This window comes from Crinia signifera, chromosome 8 (genome assembly GCF_055691185.1).
Source record: "Crinia signifera chromosome 8, ASM5569118v1, whole genome shotgun sequence".
Classification (NCBI taxonomy): domain Eukaryota; kingdom Metazoa; phylum Chordata; class Amphibia; order Anura; family Myobatrachidae; genus Crinia; species Crinia signifera.
In genome coordinates this window covers 59,343,063-59,359,885 of record NC_139224.1, presented here as the reverse complement: position 1 = coordinate 59,359,885, position 16,823 = coordinate 59,343,063, and positions in this window count along the sequence as shown.

Sequence of the window (16,823 nt, the reverse complement as noted above, 5' to 3'; positions counted from 1 at the left end):
CCAGGAAATGCCAGTGCTGAGGCTTTATACCATGGAGGATGTGGCATGCGGGCGGCAGTTGGTGATGGTCATGCGGCACATCACATCTACAGTATACTCCACATCATCCTCTTCCCACTGAAATTACACAGGGGGACATGTGGGAAATCAGTGGGAAATGGCATGTTAGTGAAGAGGGGTCATTACACCAATAGCAGGGTGGTATGGGGTATCTTCCAAATCCATCTCAGTTCTGCTGCTGGACCCAGTGTGCTCAACTGTCATTGCTGCTGCCACCGATTGGTGATCTCTGTGGTCCCGGCTGCCAAACATTAAATAGTCTATCTATCTATCTATCTATCTCGAAGGTCAAGAAAGACTAAATTGTTGTTGCCATTAGAGACCGCTGCGTCCTGCATTTTATATTGACGACAAGTCCTGTGAGTGCCACCATTGCCAGCATGTATATTGTGTAACTCCATGCTGGAAGGCACAGGGCAGTTACTAGTAGCGGGAGCTACGGGTACCATTGTTGGAGTGCCAGGCTCTTTTTGTGACTGATTTTTAATCAGACATATGTTTTATTGTGGGTTTCATTAGTTATTAAGCCACAGTCTAAAGCTTATTTTTATTTATATTTTTTACAACCCACTGCTGTCCACTAGTGGGTGGACATGGGAGCAGTAATGTCACATGTTTTGGATAGCCAATACGATCCCGATTTAAGAACTGGGTAAATCTGAACCTGCACATCTCTAGAAAAAAAAAAAGGTGTTAAAAAGTGCAAAATATTGCAGTGTGGGACCCCAAAGCAGCCAAGCCTCACCAACCCAGGGGGCACAGGATCCCAAATTCATCCCTAAAATGGAACATTGTACACAATTGTATTTCCCATCAGATACACTTTCATATACAGTATGTGAATACTAGAGTCCACTACTAGTATGGGTCTCTAGTTATCCCTGGATGCCATCATCCAAGGATAAAAGTAATATTTTGATCATTATATGTCTTGGGACACTTGTAATGCCCCCACACAAGGTTCCATGTGGTCTAGTCTCCTATTCAATTAGGCTTACATAAGCAAAATTAAAATAGAATTCGCATGCATTCGATCCAGATGCGTGGACCCGTGTAATTGAAATCAAATAGAAAAGTAGACTGTGTTGGCAAGACTATATCGTCCAAATCGAGTGCTTTCGCCTTGCTGTGCGATATGATCCTTATTTGGATCAAATAGCAAATCAACTGCACCATGTACACACCCATTAAAGGGGCCTTGGGTGGGTGGTACAGGATTAAAACAAATTATTTATGCTCAAAGTCATAGGCAAAACCAGTGCTGGTGGCTGCCAATCATAAAATATGTGGGCAATTAGAACCACCACTACGTAACTAAACCTAAGGGTGACAGGTACGCACACTTAATAAATAAAAAAAAAACATATTACATTGATAAGAAGCTTTTGGACTAGGGGTGCCTTAAAAAAAGGCTGATACTCTAGTACCCTTTCACATTGCAAATACACATCAGACCATCCAAACCTGGTCCGGCACTTTTGTATTAAAACCAGGTTGCCTACGATGCAGAGGGCAACTTAGGTTTAATTCTTCTTATACCTCTTTCACACCACACAAATAACCTGGGTCCAACCCAGGTTGTTGCCGGGTCACTGTGCAGTGTGAAAGGGCCTTTTAAAAAAATCCCTACTCCACACCGCTATGACTTCTGCATCCCGTCTTATTGCTGGGTCACTATGGACAGCTTCGCCCCGCATATGCCGGGTCACTTCCAGTTCGGACCCCTGTCCAAATCCCAGGTGCGATGTGATAAACAAAAGTCGAATTGCCGGGTTGGTCAACCTGGGTTATAAGCTGTGGAGCTTTCACACTGTACCTGGACTGGGATCATTGGATAGACATTAACTAGGTCGAAAAGCATTAGGTCGACATCACTAGGTCCACATGCATGAAGGTTGACACGACTGAAGGTCAACATGGGTTATTCCGACAGGGCATTAGGTCAACGGAATGGGATCATTCGTCAGACTGCATTTAGGTCTACAAGCATTAGGTCTACACCATTAGGTCGACTTGCATTTAGGTCGACCTGACTGAAGGTCGATATGGGTTAGGCCGACAGGGTCATTAGGTCGACAGGGTCATTAGGTCGACAGGTATAAGGTCGACCGGGTCATTAGGTCGACAGTGAAAAAGTCGATATGGTTTTGTTTTTTTTTAAAAAAACATTTTTTTTTTCATTTTTTCAAGCGTCGACAGAGTCAACATAGCACCACGTCCCCTCGCATGGCTCGCTGCGCTCGCCATGCTTCGGGCACATATCAAAGTCGACCTAATGACCCTCGACCTAATGACCCTGTCGACCTTCAGTCATGTCGACCTAAATGCATGTCGACCTAAATGCAGTTCGACCTAGTGGTGTAGACCTAATGCTTGTAGACCTAAATGCTGTAGACAATATGACCGTATCTCAGGTCAACATGGGGAAGGTTGACAGTCAAAAGCGGACCTCAAGTCAATGCAACATATATATCGACAGCGTGTTGTGCCACCCTCCAGTGGCCGGCACCCATAGGCAATTGGCAAAAGCTGCCTAGTGGTAGCACCGGCCCTGAGCTTGTGTTAACTATTTTCCTAGATGCTTTGAAACTCGTGTGCGTTAATTACTTACCTTTAAAAGCATAGTCTGCTGTGAGCATTAAGGCCTATACACACTAGAAGATAATCTTTTCAATCTGGCTGGCTGGAATGAAAATCTGGAAATTTCTAAGAACAAATTACAATAAACCGTTTGCTCCCAAATGCTGGAAAATGGACAAAAGCAGTTATCTGCATAAAGGCCCATACACACTAGAAGATATTGGCATCAATCTCATTCAGAAATTGGCTTCTGACTGATATTGATAGCAATATCTTCTAGTGTGTATTCCTAATATCTTTAACAATGTGCCCCCCCCCCCCCCTCCCACTTATTGTTAAAGATATTGACATCTTCAGGACACACAGGCCAATCTGCCAATATTGCTCATGCACCCAGTGATCAGTGTGTATGCACAATATCTTTCATGATCAGCTCAAGGGAAATTGTTAACCAATATCTTTTGGCTTTCATATCGCTAGTATGTACAGTATGACCAATTTGTTTGTAGAACCTATTAGTGTCATTTGTGTTAGAAGCAAATGGTCAATTGTCATTTGCTCCCAAATATTTCCAGATTTTCATTCCAACCAGCCAGATTGGAAAGATAATCTTCTAGTGTATATGGGCCTTTAGAGTTTGCTGGTGGGACTCTCCCCCTTTGATGGACACTAGTAGCTTGTCTCTCCTCTTCCCAGAACCAGAGATATCAGCCTTCCAGCAGCGGGTTACTGCTCCAGCTCCACACACCTGGTATGTAGTTTTATATTCTCGTTGGCAGATTGCTTTGCCTCCTAAAATCTGATCCCCTAGTCCCAAATACCATTTGGTAGGTGGGATTTTCTAGTTTTTAATTCCATTAAAATCTAAGAAATCTATTTCCAGGAACTGGAGATATCTGCAGTCAAGCAAGCTGTCCTCCCACCAGAAAATTATGAATAATAAGCCCACTCCACTATACACCCCTCCTCTGCGTATTAAACATCCTCTACTACCTTGGAAGTTATGTATTGGGACCCCTTCATTCAGCCCAATGCCCCCTTCTCCAACCCCATCTCCCACCATCTGTGCAGTAAAGGGGTAATTAGTGGAAATTACTGATCCAGGCCCTACATGCTGAGCGGTTGATATAATACCCACTACCACCCGCGGGACATCAAAGCTTCCCCCACCCCTACTGCTGGAGGATCGGTAGGGGCCGCAATACATTGCTAGTCCCAGGGGTCTACACTGCTGTTGACGCCCCTGTATGTATATATATGTATATATTATTATTATTTATATACATTTGGTCTATCTATAATACTTTAACTGACCCGGCATATACTGGGTCACCTAAGTGCATAGGCGTGCGCAGCCCATTTTCTTAGGGGGTGCACCATTGAAGGGGTGGGTCCATCACCGCCTACTGGGCGTGTCCATCACCGCCTACTGGGTATAAATGCAAAAGAAGTAGAAGGTGATTTATTTATGTACTGTATATGCACTTTACAATGAATCATTCCCCCCACACATACTAGAAATAGGGACAGTGTGTGTCAAAGGCAAAAATTTACACGGTATTACCCATTACATATAATGCCACACACCATAGTGCCCATCACACATAATGCCACACACAGTAACGCCCATCCCACATAATGCTACAAACCGTAATGCCCATTAAACATTATATCAGGGATTGAGAACATTGGGACAGTGCCAAAAATATACAATTTAATGCCTATTACACATCACACACCCATTACATAGTATACCACATGCCGTAATGCCCATTATGCATTATGCCACACACCGTAATGCCCATTACACATTATGCCACACACTGTAATGCCCATTACACATTACGCTACACACTGTAATGCCCACTACACATTATGCCACACACCGTAATGCCCATTACACCATGATTCCAATTACACGTTGCTCATCACACCATGATGCCCATTACACTTTACGCCTCCGAACATCATACCCATTATACCTCACCCTATACCATGATGCTCATTACACATTATGCCACACACCATGATGCCCAATACACATTATGCCAAAAACTGATGCCCATTACACATTATATGGCACATGTGATGCCCATTACACATTATGCCACATGTCGTAATGCCCATTACATATTCTACCACACACCGTAATGGCTATTACATATGATGCTACATAAGTGTAGTTTACCTACATGTTTATTGCTAGGGGTTTCATGTTCGATACTAGGGCCTTCATGCCATGGGGGATGACATGCTTGGAGGGCTCAGGTGGACTCTGGGACAGCACAAACAGGGCTGGAGCACAGTAGCAGTGCACTTGCTATTGACATGCTGGGGCAGCATACTGGGCACACTGGGACTGGCTGGACATGGACAGGTACCAGCCAGATGTCAGACAACCTTGTAAATTTAAATGGTGCCAGGTGCAGCCCCAGCGTCCTTCAGTAGCTTCTGTGCATGTGCGAGCAGGATTAAGGCTCTGGAGGGCCCGGAGTACTTCAGACAGGGGGGCCCTTTGGACTAAAATCATAATACAAATAAATATATACTGTATTATACACATATATATATATATATATATTTGCACCGCAGTCCCTCCTTCCCTACACCTCTACATACCCCTGTCACCCATGCACCTCTCTCTTCATCCTTCCCTGCATATCTCCGTCCCTGTGACCTCTCACTTCCTCCTTCCCTGCATCTCTTTGTCCTCCTGTCACCTCTCATTTTCTCCTTCCTTGCACCTCTCTATCTCCCTGTAACCCTGCACCTCCCTGTTCCCCTGTACTTCTCCATCATGTCACCTCTCACTCTCAACTTATATCCACCTCTCCATTCCCCTGTCACCCTTACATCTCTCACTTCCCCCTTCTCTGTACATCTCCATCGCCCATGAACCCCACCGACCCCTGTGCTACCTCTGACCCCGATCCCCCCTAGTAGCTCTCTCCATCCTCCTTGCACCTATATGTCCCCCATGTACCTCTTCGTCCTCTGTGCACCTCTCCATCCCTCTGCCCCCCATGCACCTTTCCATACCCCTTTTCCTCCTGCAGCTCTCCATCCCCCTGTCCTCTGTCCCTTCTCCTTTCTGTCTCCCTGTCCCCTTTTCACTTCTCTGTACCCCTGTCCCCCCTGTATGGTACTTACATAATACATATATATATATATATATATATATATATATCTGCCCCTTACCTAAGCCTGGACTCTGGGCAGACAGCAACCGGAAGATGGGGTGGGCGGCAGGTAGCAGAAGGCAGTAGGGTCAGGTCACGGTGGGCAGAGAAGGTAAAGTACCGCGCTAGCATCCGCGGATGGGTCCTTGACTTCAGTCTCATTCATTGCAGCATGGGCGCTCCTGTTCAACAGCTCCCGGCGCAGGCTGAAACTTCGCACAAGGAAGTCAGCATTCACAGCCCACCACGGCTTTGCAGCGCCGGCGGATGTGATGGCTGTAACAGCTGTCACTGGGCGACAAGTGCCCCGGTGTCTAGCTCCGGACTTTACCTCTCTTAACCCCATCTATGGCGGCTGGCCACTTCTGTTCATTAGGAGGTGCCTGTGCACCCCCGGCACCCCCGGTGCGCACGCCTATGTGTATTCCTAATATCTTTAACAATGTGCCCCCCCCCCCCCCTCCCACTCATTGTTAAAGATATTGACATCTTCAGGACACGCAGGCCAATCTGCCAATATTGCTCATGCACCCAGTGATCAGTGTGTATGCACAATATCTTTCATGATCAGCTCAAGGGAAATTGTTCACCAATATCTTTTGGCTTTCATATCGCTAGTATGTACAGTATGACCAATTTGTTTGTAGGACCTATTTGTGTCATGCTTAGAAGCAAATGGTCAATTGTCATTTGCTCCCAAATATTTCCAGATTTTCATTCCAACCAGCCAGATAGGAAAGATAATCTTCTAGTGTATATGGGCCTTTAGACCAGAAAGCATGCCTGAAAGCAAACATTAATGTGATAGCTATGTTCATTGTAATAATTTTGAGCAATAGGGCATCCAAAGCCCTGGGATGCCGGTGACAGCCCCAGGCTTCAGACCTGGATGGGTGAAGCCTGGGGCAGAGACCCCATTATTGGGGGGTCCCCACTCCCCCAGGTACCCCGTCCAAGGCTGACCAGCCACAGTGCTCATGGTTCGGCTGGCAGTGCCAGATTAAGGTGTAAATTGGCCTGGAGCTGAAAATTATCAAGGGCGTATTATGCTCAATAATATTGGTTGTGGCCAGCACCTAATAATGTGGGGGGCGTGACCAGTGTTCTGGTTGGGTGGTCTGCTCATGGGTGTGTCGCTATTTGTGTAAATACTTTCAACTAATAATTATATATGCCTGGAAAAGGCAGGGGGCTGGCATAGGAAAAATACAGGGAGATATATTGGTGGGTGCCCTTCAAAGGTGCACCCGCAGGATGCCGATGTCCTAAGATACTTGCGGGGTGAGGCGGCACTCCAGTCATAAAAAAAATACTGAAAGCCGAAACTTGGTAGACAACATTTTAGCACCTTTTATGTGGTCAACTAAGTTTACCACACCATATACTCCTTATACAAATCATGCAACACAATAGTAATCCCCTTATACTGTACTTGCCTCTTACACATTATGCCACATGGAATGAGCCAAAATTCACATTGACTAAGCCAAAATTCACACATAATGAGTCAAAATTCATGTTATGCCACACAGATTAATATCACAATATGCTTCACAAACAGGGGTATTGCGCGCCAAACGCACGCATTATAAATTTACACCATAATGCCCATTACATGTTATGCCACACACCATAATGACCATTACTTATTATGCCAAACACCATAATGCCTATTAAAAATGATGCTACATAAGTGCTGCTTACCTACATACTCATTGCCAGGGGTTCCATGCTCATTGCCATTTGGGATTACATGCTCATTGCCAAGGGGGAATACATGCTCGTGGTAAATGGGGGACAGCTGCTGCCGGGCACAAGTGACAGCTATTGACAGCCGGGCAGAGAGCAGGGGGCTGTACTCAGAGCACTGCAGGTCCCGGCTATTTGAAATAATACCCCTTTCACACCAGAAAATGCAGGGACTTATCCAGGAATATGGTCTTAGGATCATGCAAGGACATTCCTGGGCTGACCCCTTTTACATCAGCCTAGTCCCTGCATTATCTGGTGTGAGAGGGATAGAACCCCCCCACCACCACCCCCACCACCACCCCCTTTAACCAACCTGCTATATCTTCGGAACCAACTGACCCATTTACATGAGACCAGTATAATATTGAAGAACTTTTGAGTGGGCTTCAAATGATTTTGGTCTTGTGAAACTGGGCCGTTTGGTTCCAGAGAAATCTGCCCTCCATCATGGACAGCTGTGAAATTACATTTCAGAAATAAAAAAATTGGTTTACCCACAACATCTCTGGAACCAATTAACCCATATGGACCAGCCTGGTATTAGATTGAAGGCCCAGTGATTTGGGTTCGACTGAGATCAACCTCGAGCTTCAATGATGCCAGATGGGGAACTGACAGCCTTTGGAACTGGGTTCGGGTCGGAATTAGCGGGTCCCATGTTATCCTATGGGGAAAACGTTCTAGATTTGACAGGCAGTATCTCTGGTTCCCAGAGGGCTAGCGACACAGGGCTGGGCTTGTTGGAAAGCCCTGTTCCTCAGCTACAAAATGGGTATATTTGGATAGTGGGCCTGGAGCTACAGCTCCATCAGGTCCATTGTTAATCCGGCCCTGTATATTGTATGTATGTGACAGTAGGTCCGATGCAATGAGTGGTACCGGGGACATCGCAGCTGCTGCATTAGCAGGCTTGGGTGGGATCACATGTGATATATTGTAAGTATGTGACAGTAGGTCCGATGTAATGCGTGGTACCGGGGACATTGCAGCTGCTGCATTAGCAGGCTTGGGTGGGATCACATGTGATATATTGTATGTATGTGACAGTAGGTCCGATGCAATGTGTGGTACCGGGGACATCGCAGCTGCTGCATTAGCAGGCTTGGGTGGGATCACATGTGATATATTGTATGTATGTGAAAGCAGATCCGATGCAATGCGTGGTACCGGGGACATCGCACTGGAGCATGTGAGTTGCAGCTGCTGCATTAGCAGGCTTGGGTCAGAACAGATGTGACCTATTGTATGTATGTGACAGCAGCTCCAATGCGATGCGTGTTACTGGGGACATCGCACCTGAGCCTGTGAGTCGCAGCTGCTGCATTAGCAGGCCTGGGTGAGATCACATATGATATATCGTATGTATGTGACAGTAGGTCCGATGTAATGTGTGGTACCAGGGACATCGCAGCTGCTGCATTAGCAGGCTTGGGTGGGATCACATGTGATATATTGTATGTTGTTATGCGACTGTAGCGATCAATCCTATGAAAAGTGTTGAAATCGCATGTATTTGACAACAGGTCCAATGCGATTGGTGCTACGGCGGACATCGTACTGGACCCTGCGAGTCACAGCTGCTGCATTAGCAGGCTTGGGTGGGATCCCATGTGATATATTGTATGTATTTGACAACAGGTCTGATGTGATATGTGGTACCGCGGACATCGCACCAGAGCCTGTGAGTCACAGCTGCTGCATTAGCAGGATTGGTTGGGATCACATGGGATATATCATATGTATGTGACAGCAGGTCCGAAGCAATGCGTGTTACCATGGACATCGCACCGGAGCCTGTGAGTCACAGCTGCTGCATTAGCAGGCCTGGGTGGGATCACATGTGATATATATTGTATGTATGTGACAGCAGGTCCGATGTGATATGTGGTACCGCGGACATCGCACCAGCACCTGTGAGTCGCAGCTGCTGCATTAGCAGGCTTGGGTGGGATTGGCGATTTGGATGCAATATGTCCTTTTGTTATGCGATAAATCCTATGAAAAGTGTTGAAATCGCATGTATTTGACAACAGGTCTGATGCGATAGGTGGTACGGCGGACATCGCACCGGACCCTGCGAGTCACAGCTGCTGCATTAGCAGGCTTGGGTGGGATCCCATGTGATATATTGTATGTATGTGACAGCAGGTCTGATGCAATGCGTGGTACCGTGGACATCGCACCAGAGCCAATTAGTCGCAGCTGCTGCATTAGCAGGATTGGGTGGGATCACATGTGATATATTGTATGTATGTGACAGCAGGTCCGAAGCAATGCGTGGTGCCAGGGACATCGCACTGGAGCATGTGAGTTGCAGCTGCTGCATTAGCAGGCTTGGGTCGGAACAGATGTGATCTATTGTATGTATGTGACAGCAGCTCCAATGTGATGCGTGGTACCAGGGACATCGCACTGGAGCATGTGAGTCACAGCTGCTGCATTAGCAGGCTTGGGTGGGATCACATGTGATATATTGTATGTATGTGACAGCAGGTCCGATGCAATGCGTGGTACCGTGGACATCGCACCAGAGCCAATTAGTCGCAGCTTCTGCATTAGCAGGCTTGGGTGGTTCACATATGATATATCGTATGTATGTGACAGCAGGTCCGATGCGAAGTGTGGTACCGGGGACATCGCACCAGAACCTGCGAGTCACAGGTGCTGCATTAGCAGGATTGGGTGGGATCACATGTGATATATTGTATGTAAAATTCACCGAAGCCATCCGCTCGCAGGGATTGTGCATGTGCATTATCACACATGCTCATGCACAAACCCCAAACATCAGGGATGGGGCCAAATTGGCCCTTAAATGAGTTGGATGGCAACATTTTCAGAATAATTAGCAGCTTAGCAGCTCTTCCAACACACCCATGAGGTGGCTGCTTAATGTCGTTTTTTTTTTTGGGGTCTCGCCAGTAGCCCTAATCCCCAGCTTGTTCACATCAATTCCCTCCAGTTTCAAAACAGAAAACAAAGTATAAGAGGAAAACACTGTAAACGTGTAACAATGGTTGTTGGAACTGGAGGGATCAGTGACAAGTCTTCTTAAAAAATACAACATTTTTTAATTATTAAAACACTGTAAAAGTGTAAAAACTTTTGAACTTTAAAAAAAAAAAAACCTCACCGCTTTAGACCATTGATCTTACTTTTGTTTCTTCCGCTTTGCTGGGGAGCCGTCAGTTAAGGTGGGAGAAAACGTCCAGGTCGAAGAGTGCTGTGCGGCACAGAGGGCAGGTGTTGTTGTCCTGCAGCCATTCTGTAAGACAGGGAACATGGAAGTAGTGGTGACAGGGTGATACAGCCATTTCTGTACCTACCTCCATGTCCGAGATGCAGATGGTGCAGTGCTCTGTTTCCTCTCCGTCCGCAATGGTGCGCCTGCTGTAGGTGGGGAGGCTGGGCATGATGAACCGCATGAGCCTTTCCAGCAGGAGGAGTTCTGCTCTCACTGCAGCTGCCTGATGGTCACTGGCACGTGGCTCATGTCCTCCTCTTCCTGACGATCGTCCAGATCTTCTTGCTGATCGACTCCCATGGTATGGTCTGCGGCGTCCTGACCTCAGCCATGTCCTTCTGGTGTTCTGGGTCCGTCTGTTGTTTCCAAGCAGCTGGGCTAACTCCCTTTGGCTCATTGTGGCTGTTGAGTATGGCTGCACAAATGACAAAAAAAAGTGAAAGAAAAAGCACAGATGTGATTATGCGTGGTGATCCTGTCACTGGTGAATCAGTACTGGTGAAACAACCTGATCTTTGCTGGGATGTCTTCTCTCATGTGTGTGCAGCAGCTTCTACCCAGGAAATGCCAGTGCTGAGGCTTTATACCATGGAGGATGTGGCATGCGGGCGGCAGTTGGTGATGGTCATGCGGCACATCACATCTACAGTATACTCCACATCATCCTCTTCCCACTGAAATTACACAGGGGGACATGTGGGAAATCAGTGGGAAATGGCATGTTAGTGAAGAGGGGTCTTTACACCAATAGCAGGGTGGTATGGGATATCTTCCAAATCCATCTCAGTTCTGCTGCTGGACCCAGTGTGCTCAACTGTCATTGCTGCTGCCACCAATTGGTGATCTCTGTGGTCCCGGCTGCCAAACATTAAATAGTCTATCTATCTATCTATCTATCTATCTATCTCGAAGGTCAAGAAAGACTAAATTGTTGTTGCCATTAGAGACCGCTGCGTCCTGCATTTTATATTGACGACAAGTCCTGTGAGTGCCACCATTGCCAGCATGTATATTGTGTAACTCCATGCTGGAAGGCACAGGGCAGTTACTAGTAGCGGGAGCTACGGGTACCATTGTTGGAGTGCCAGGCTCTTTTTGTGACTGATTTTTAATCAGACATATGTTTTATTGTGGGTTTCATTAGTTATTAAGCCACAGTCTAAAGCTTATTTTTATTTATATTTTTTACAACCCACTGCTGTCCACTAGTGGGTGGACATGGGAGCAGTAATGTCACATGTTTTGGATAGCCAATACGATCCCGATTTAAGAACTGGGTAAATCTGAACCTGCACATCTCTAGAAAAAAAAAAAGGTGTTAAAAAGTGCAAAATATTGCAGTGTGGGACCCCAAAGCAGCCAAGCCTCACCAACCCAGGGGGCACAGGATCCCAAAAAATTCATCCCTAAAATGGAACATTGTACACAATTGTATTTCCCATCAGATACACTTTCATATACAGTATGTGAATACTAGAGTCCACTACTAGTATGGGTCTCTAGTTATCCCTGGATGCCATCATCCAAGGATAAAAGTAATATTTTGATCATTATATGTCTTGGGACACTTGTAATGCCCGCACACAAGGTTCCATGTGGTCTAGTCTCCTATTCAATTAGGCTTACATAAGCAAAATTAAAATAGAATTCGCATGCATTCGATCCAGATGCGTGGACCCGTGTAATTGAAATCAAATAGAAAAGTAGACTGTGTTGGCAAGACTATATCGTCCAAATCGAGTGCTTTCGCCTTGCTGTGCGATATGATCCTTATTTGGATCAAATAGCAAATCAACTGCACCATGTACACACCCATTAAAGGGGCCTTGGGTGGGTGGTACAGGATTAAAACAAATTATTTATGCTCAAAGTCATAGGCAAAACCAGTGCTGGTGGCTGCCAATCATAAAATATGTGGGCAATTAGAACCACCACTACGTAACTAAACCTAAGGGTGACAGGTACGCACACTTAATAAATAAAAAAAAAACATATTACATTGATAAGAAGCTTTTGGACTAGGGGTGCCTTAAAAAAAGGCTGATACTCTAGTACCCTTTCACATTGCAAATACACATCAGACCATCCAAACCTGGTCCGGCACTTTTGTATTAAAACCAGGTTGCCTACGATGCAGAGGGCAACTTAGGTTTAATTCTTCTTATACCTCTTTCACACCACACAAATAACCTGGGTCCAACCCAGGTTGTTGCCGGGTCACTGTGCAGTGTGAAAGGGCCTTTTAAAAAAATCCCTACTCCACACCGCTATGACTTCTGCATCCCGTCTTATTGCTGGGTCACTATGGACAGCTTCGCCCCGCATATGCCGGGTCACTTCCAGTTCGGACCCCTGTCCAAATCCCAGGTGCGATGTGATAAACAAAAGTCGAATTGCCGGGTTGGTCAACCTGGGTTATAAGCTGTGGAGCTTTCACACTGTACCTGGACTGGGATCATTGGATAGACATTAACTAGGTCGAAAAGCATTAGGTCGACATCACTAGGTCCACATGCATGAAGGTTGACACGACTGAAGGTCAACATGGGTTATTCCGACAGGGCATTAGGTCAACGGAATGGGATCATTCGTCAGACTGCATTTAGGTCTACAAGCATTAGGTCTACACCATTAGGTCGACTTGCATTTAGGTCGACCTGACTGAAGGTCGATATGGGTTAGGCCGACAGGGTCATTAGGTCGACAGGGTCATTAGGTCGACAGGTATAAGGTCGACCGGGTCATTAGGTCGACAGTGAAAAAGTCGATATGGTTTTTTTTTTTTTAAAAAAAACATTTTTTTTTTCATTTTTTCAAGCGTCGACAGAGTCAACATAGCACCACGTCCCCTCGCATGGCTCGCTGCGCTCGCCATGCTTCGGGCACATATCAAAGTCGACCTAATGACCCTCGACCTAATGACCCTGTCGACCTTCAGTCATGTCGACCTAAATGCATGTCGACCTAAATGCAGTTCGACCTAGTGGTGTAGACCTAATGCTTGTAGACCTAAATGCTGTAGACAATATGACCGTATCTCAGGTCAACATGGGGAAGGTTGACAGTCAAAAGCGGACCTCAAGTCAATGCAACATATATATCGACAGCGTGTTGTGCCACCCTCCAGTGGCCGGCACCCATAGGCAATTGGCAAAAGCTGCCTAGTGGTAGCACCGGCCCTGAGCTTGTGTTAACTATTTTCCTAGATGCTTTGAAACTCGTGTGCGTTAATTACTTACCTTTAAAAGCATAGTCTGCTGTGAGCATTAAGGCCTATACACACTAGAAGATAATCTTTTCAATCTGGCTGGCTGGAATGAAAATCTGGAAATTTCTAAGAACAAATTACAATAAACCGTTTGCTCCCAAATGCTGGAAAATGGACAAAAGCAGTTATCTGCATAAAGGCCCATACACACTAGAAGATATTGGCATCAATCTCATTCAGAAATTGGCTTCTGACTGATATTGATAGCAATATCTTCTAGTGTGTATTCCTAATATCTTTAACAATGTGCCCCCCCCCCCCCTCCCACTTATTGTTAAAGATATTGACATCTTCAGGACACACAGGCCAATCTGCCAATATTGCTCATGCACCCAGTGATCAGTGTGTATGCACAATATCTTTCATGATCAGCTCAAGGGAAATTGTTAACCAATATCTTTTGGCTTTCATATCGCTAGTATGTACAGTATGACCAATTTGTTTGTAGAACCTATTAGTGTCATTTGTGTTAGAAGCAAATGGTCAATTGTCATTTGCTCCCAAATATTTCCAGATTTTCATTCCAACCAGCCAGATTGGAAAGATAATCTTCTAGTGTATATGGGCCTTTAGAGTTTGCTGGTGGGACTCTCCCCCTTTGATGGACACTAGTAGCTTGTCTCTCCTCTTCCCAGAACCAGAGATATCAGCCTTCCAGCAGCGGGTTACTGCTCCAGCTCCACACACCTGGTATGTAGTTTTATATTCTCGTTGGCAGATTGCTTTGCCTCCTAAAATCTGATCCCCTAGTCCCAAATACCATTTGGTAGGTGGGATTTTCTAGTTTTTAATTCCATTAAAATCTAAGAAATCTATTTCCAGGAACTGGAGATATCTGCAGTCAAGCAAGCTGTCCTCCCACCAGAAAATTATGAATAATAAGCCCACTCCACTATACACCCCTCCTCTGCGTATTAAACATCCTCTACTACCTTGGAAGTTATGTATTGGGACCCCTTCATTCAGCCCAATGCCCCCTTCTCCAACCCCATCTCCCACCATCTGTGCAGTAAAGGGGTAATTAGTGGAAATTACTGATCCAGGCCCTACATGCTGAGCGGTTGATATAATACCCACTACCACCCGCGGGACATCAAAGCTTCCCCCACCCCTACTGCTGGAGGATCGGTAGGGGCCGCAATACATTGCTAGTCCCAGGGGTCTACACTGCTGTTGACGCCCCTGTATGTATATATATGTATATATTATTATTATTTATATACATTTGGTCTATCTATAATACTTTAACTGACCCGGCATATACTGGGTCACCTAAGTGCATAGGCGTGCGCAGCCCATTTTCTTAGGGGGTGCACCATTGAAGGGGTGGGTCCATCACCGCCTACTGGGCGTGTCCATCACCGCCTACTGGGTATAAATGCAAAAGAAGTAGAAGGTGATTTATTTATGTACTGTATATGCACTTTACAATGAATCATTCCCCCCACACATACTAGAAATAGGGACAGTGTGTGTCAAAGGCAAAAATTTACACGGTATTACCCATTACATATAATGCCACACACCATAGTGCCCATCACACATAATGCCACACACAGTAACGCCCATCCCACATAATGCTACAAACCGTAATGCCCATTAAACATTATATCAGGGATTGAGAACATTGGGACAGTGCCAAAAATATACAATTTAATGCCTATTACACATCACACACCCATTACATAGTATACCACATGCCGTAATGCCCATTATGCATTATGCCACACACCGTAATGCCCATTACACATTATGCCACACACTGTAATGCCCATTACACATTACGCTACACACTGTAATGCCCACTACACATTATGCCACACACCGTAATGCCCATTACACCATGATTCCAATTACACGTTGCTCATCACACCATGATGCCCATTACACTTTACGCCTCCGAACATCATACCCATTATACCTCACCCTATACCATGATGCTCATTACACATTATGCCACACACCATGATGCCCAATACACATTATGCCAAAAACTGATGCCCATTACACATTATATGGCACATGTGATGCCCATTACACATTATGCCACATGTCGTAATGCCCATTACATATTCTACCACACACCGTAATGGCTATTACATATGATGCTACATAAGTGTAGTTTACCTACATGTTTATTGCTAGGGGTTTCATGTTCGATACTAGGGCCTTCATGCCATGGGGGATGACATGCTTGGAGGGCTCAGGTGGACTCTGGGACAGCACAAACAGGGCTGGAGCACAGTAGCAGTGCACTTGCTATTGACATGCTGGGGCAGCATACTGGGCACACTGGGACTGGCTGGACATGGACAGGTACCAGCCAGATGTCAGACAACCTTGTAAATTTAAATGGTGCCAGGTGCAGCCCCAGCGTCCTTCAGTAGCTTCTGTGCATGTGCGAGCAGGATTAAGGCTCTGGAGGGCCCGGAGTACTTCAGACAGGGGGGCCCTTTGGACTAAAATCATAATACAAATAAATATATACTGTATTATACACATATATATATATATATATATATATATATATATTTGCACCGCAGTCCCTCCTTCCCTACACCTCTACATACCCCTGTCACCCATGCACCTCTCTCTTCATCCTTCCCTGCATATCTCCGTCCCTGTGACCTCTCACTTCCTCCTTCCCTGCATCTCTTTGTCCTCCTGTCACCTCTCATTTTCTCCTTCCTTGCACCTCTCTATCTCCCTGTAACCCTGCACCTCCCTGTTCCCCTGTACT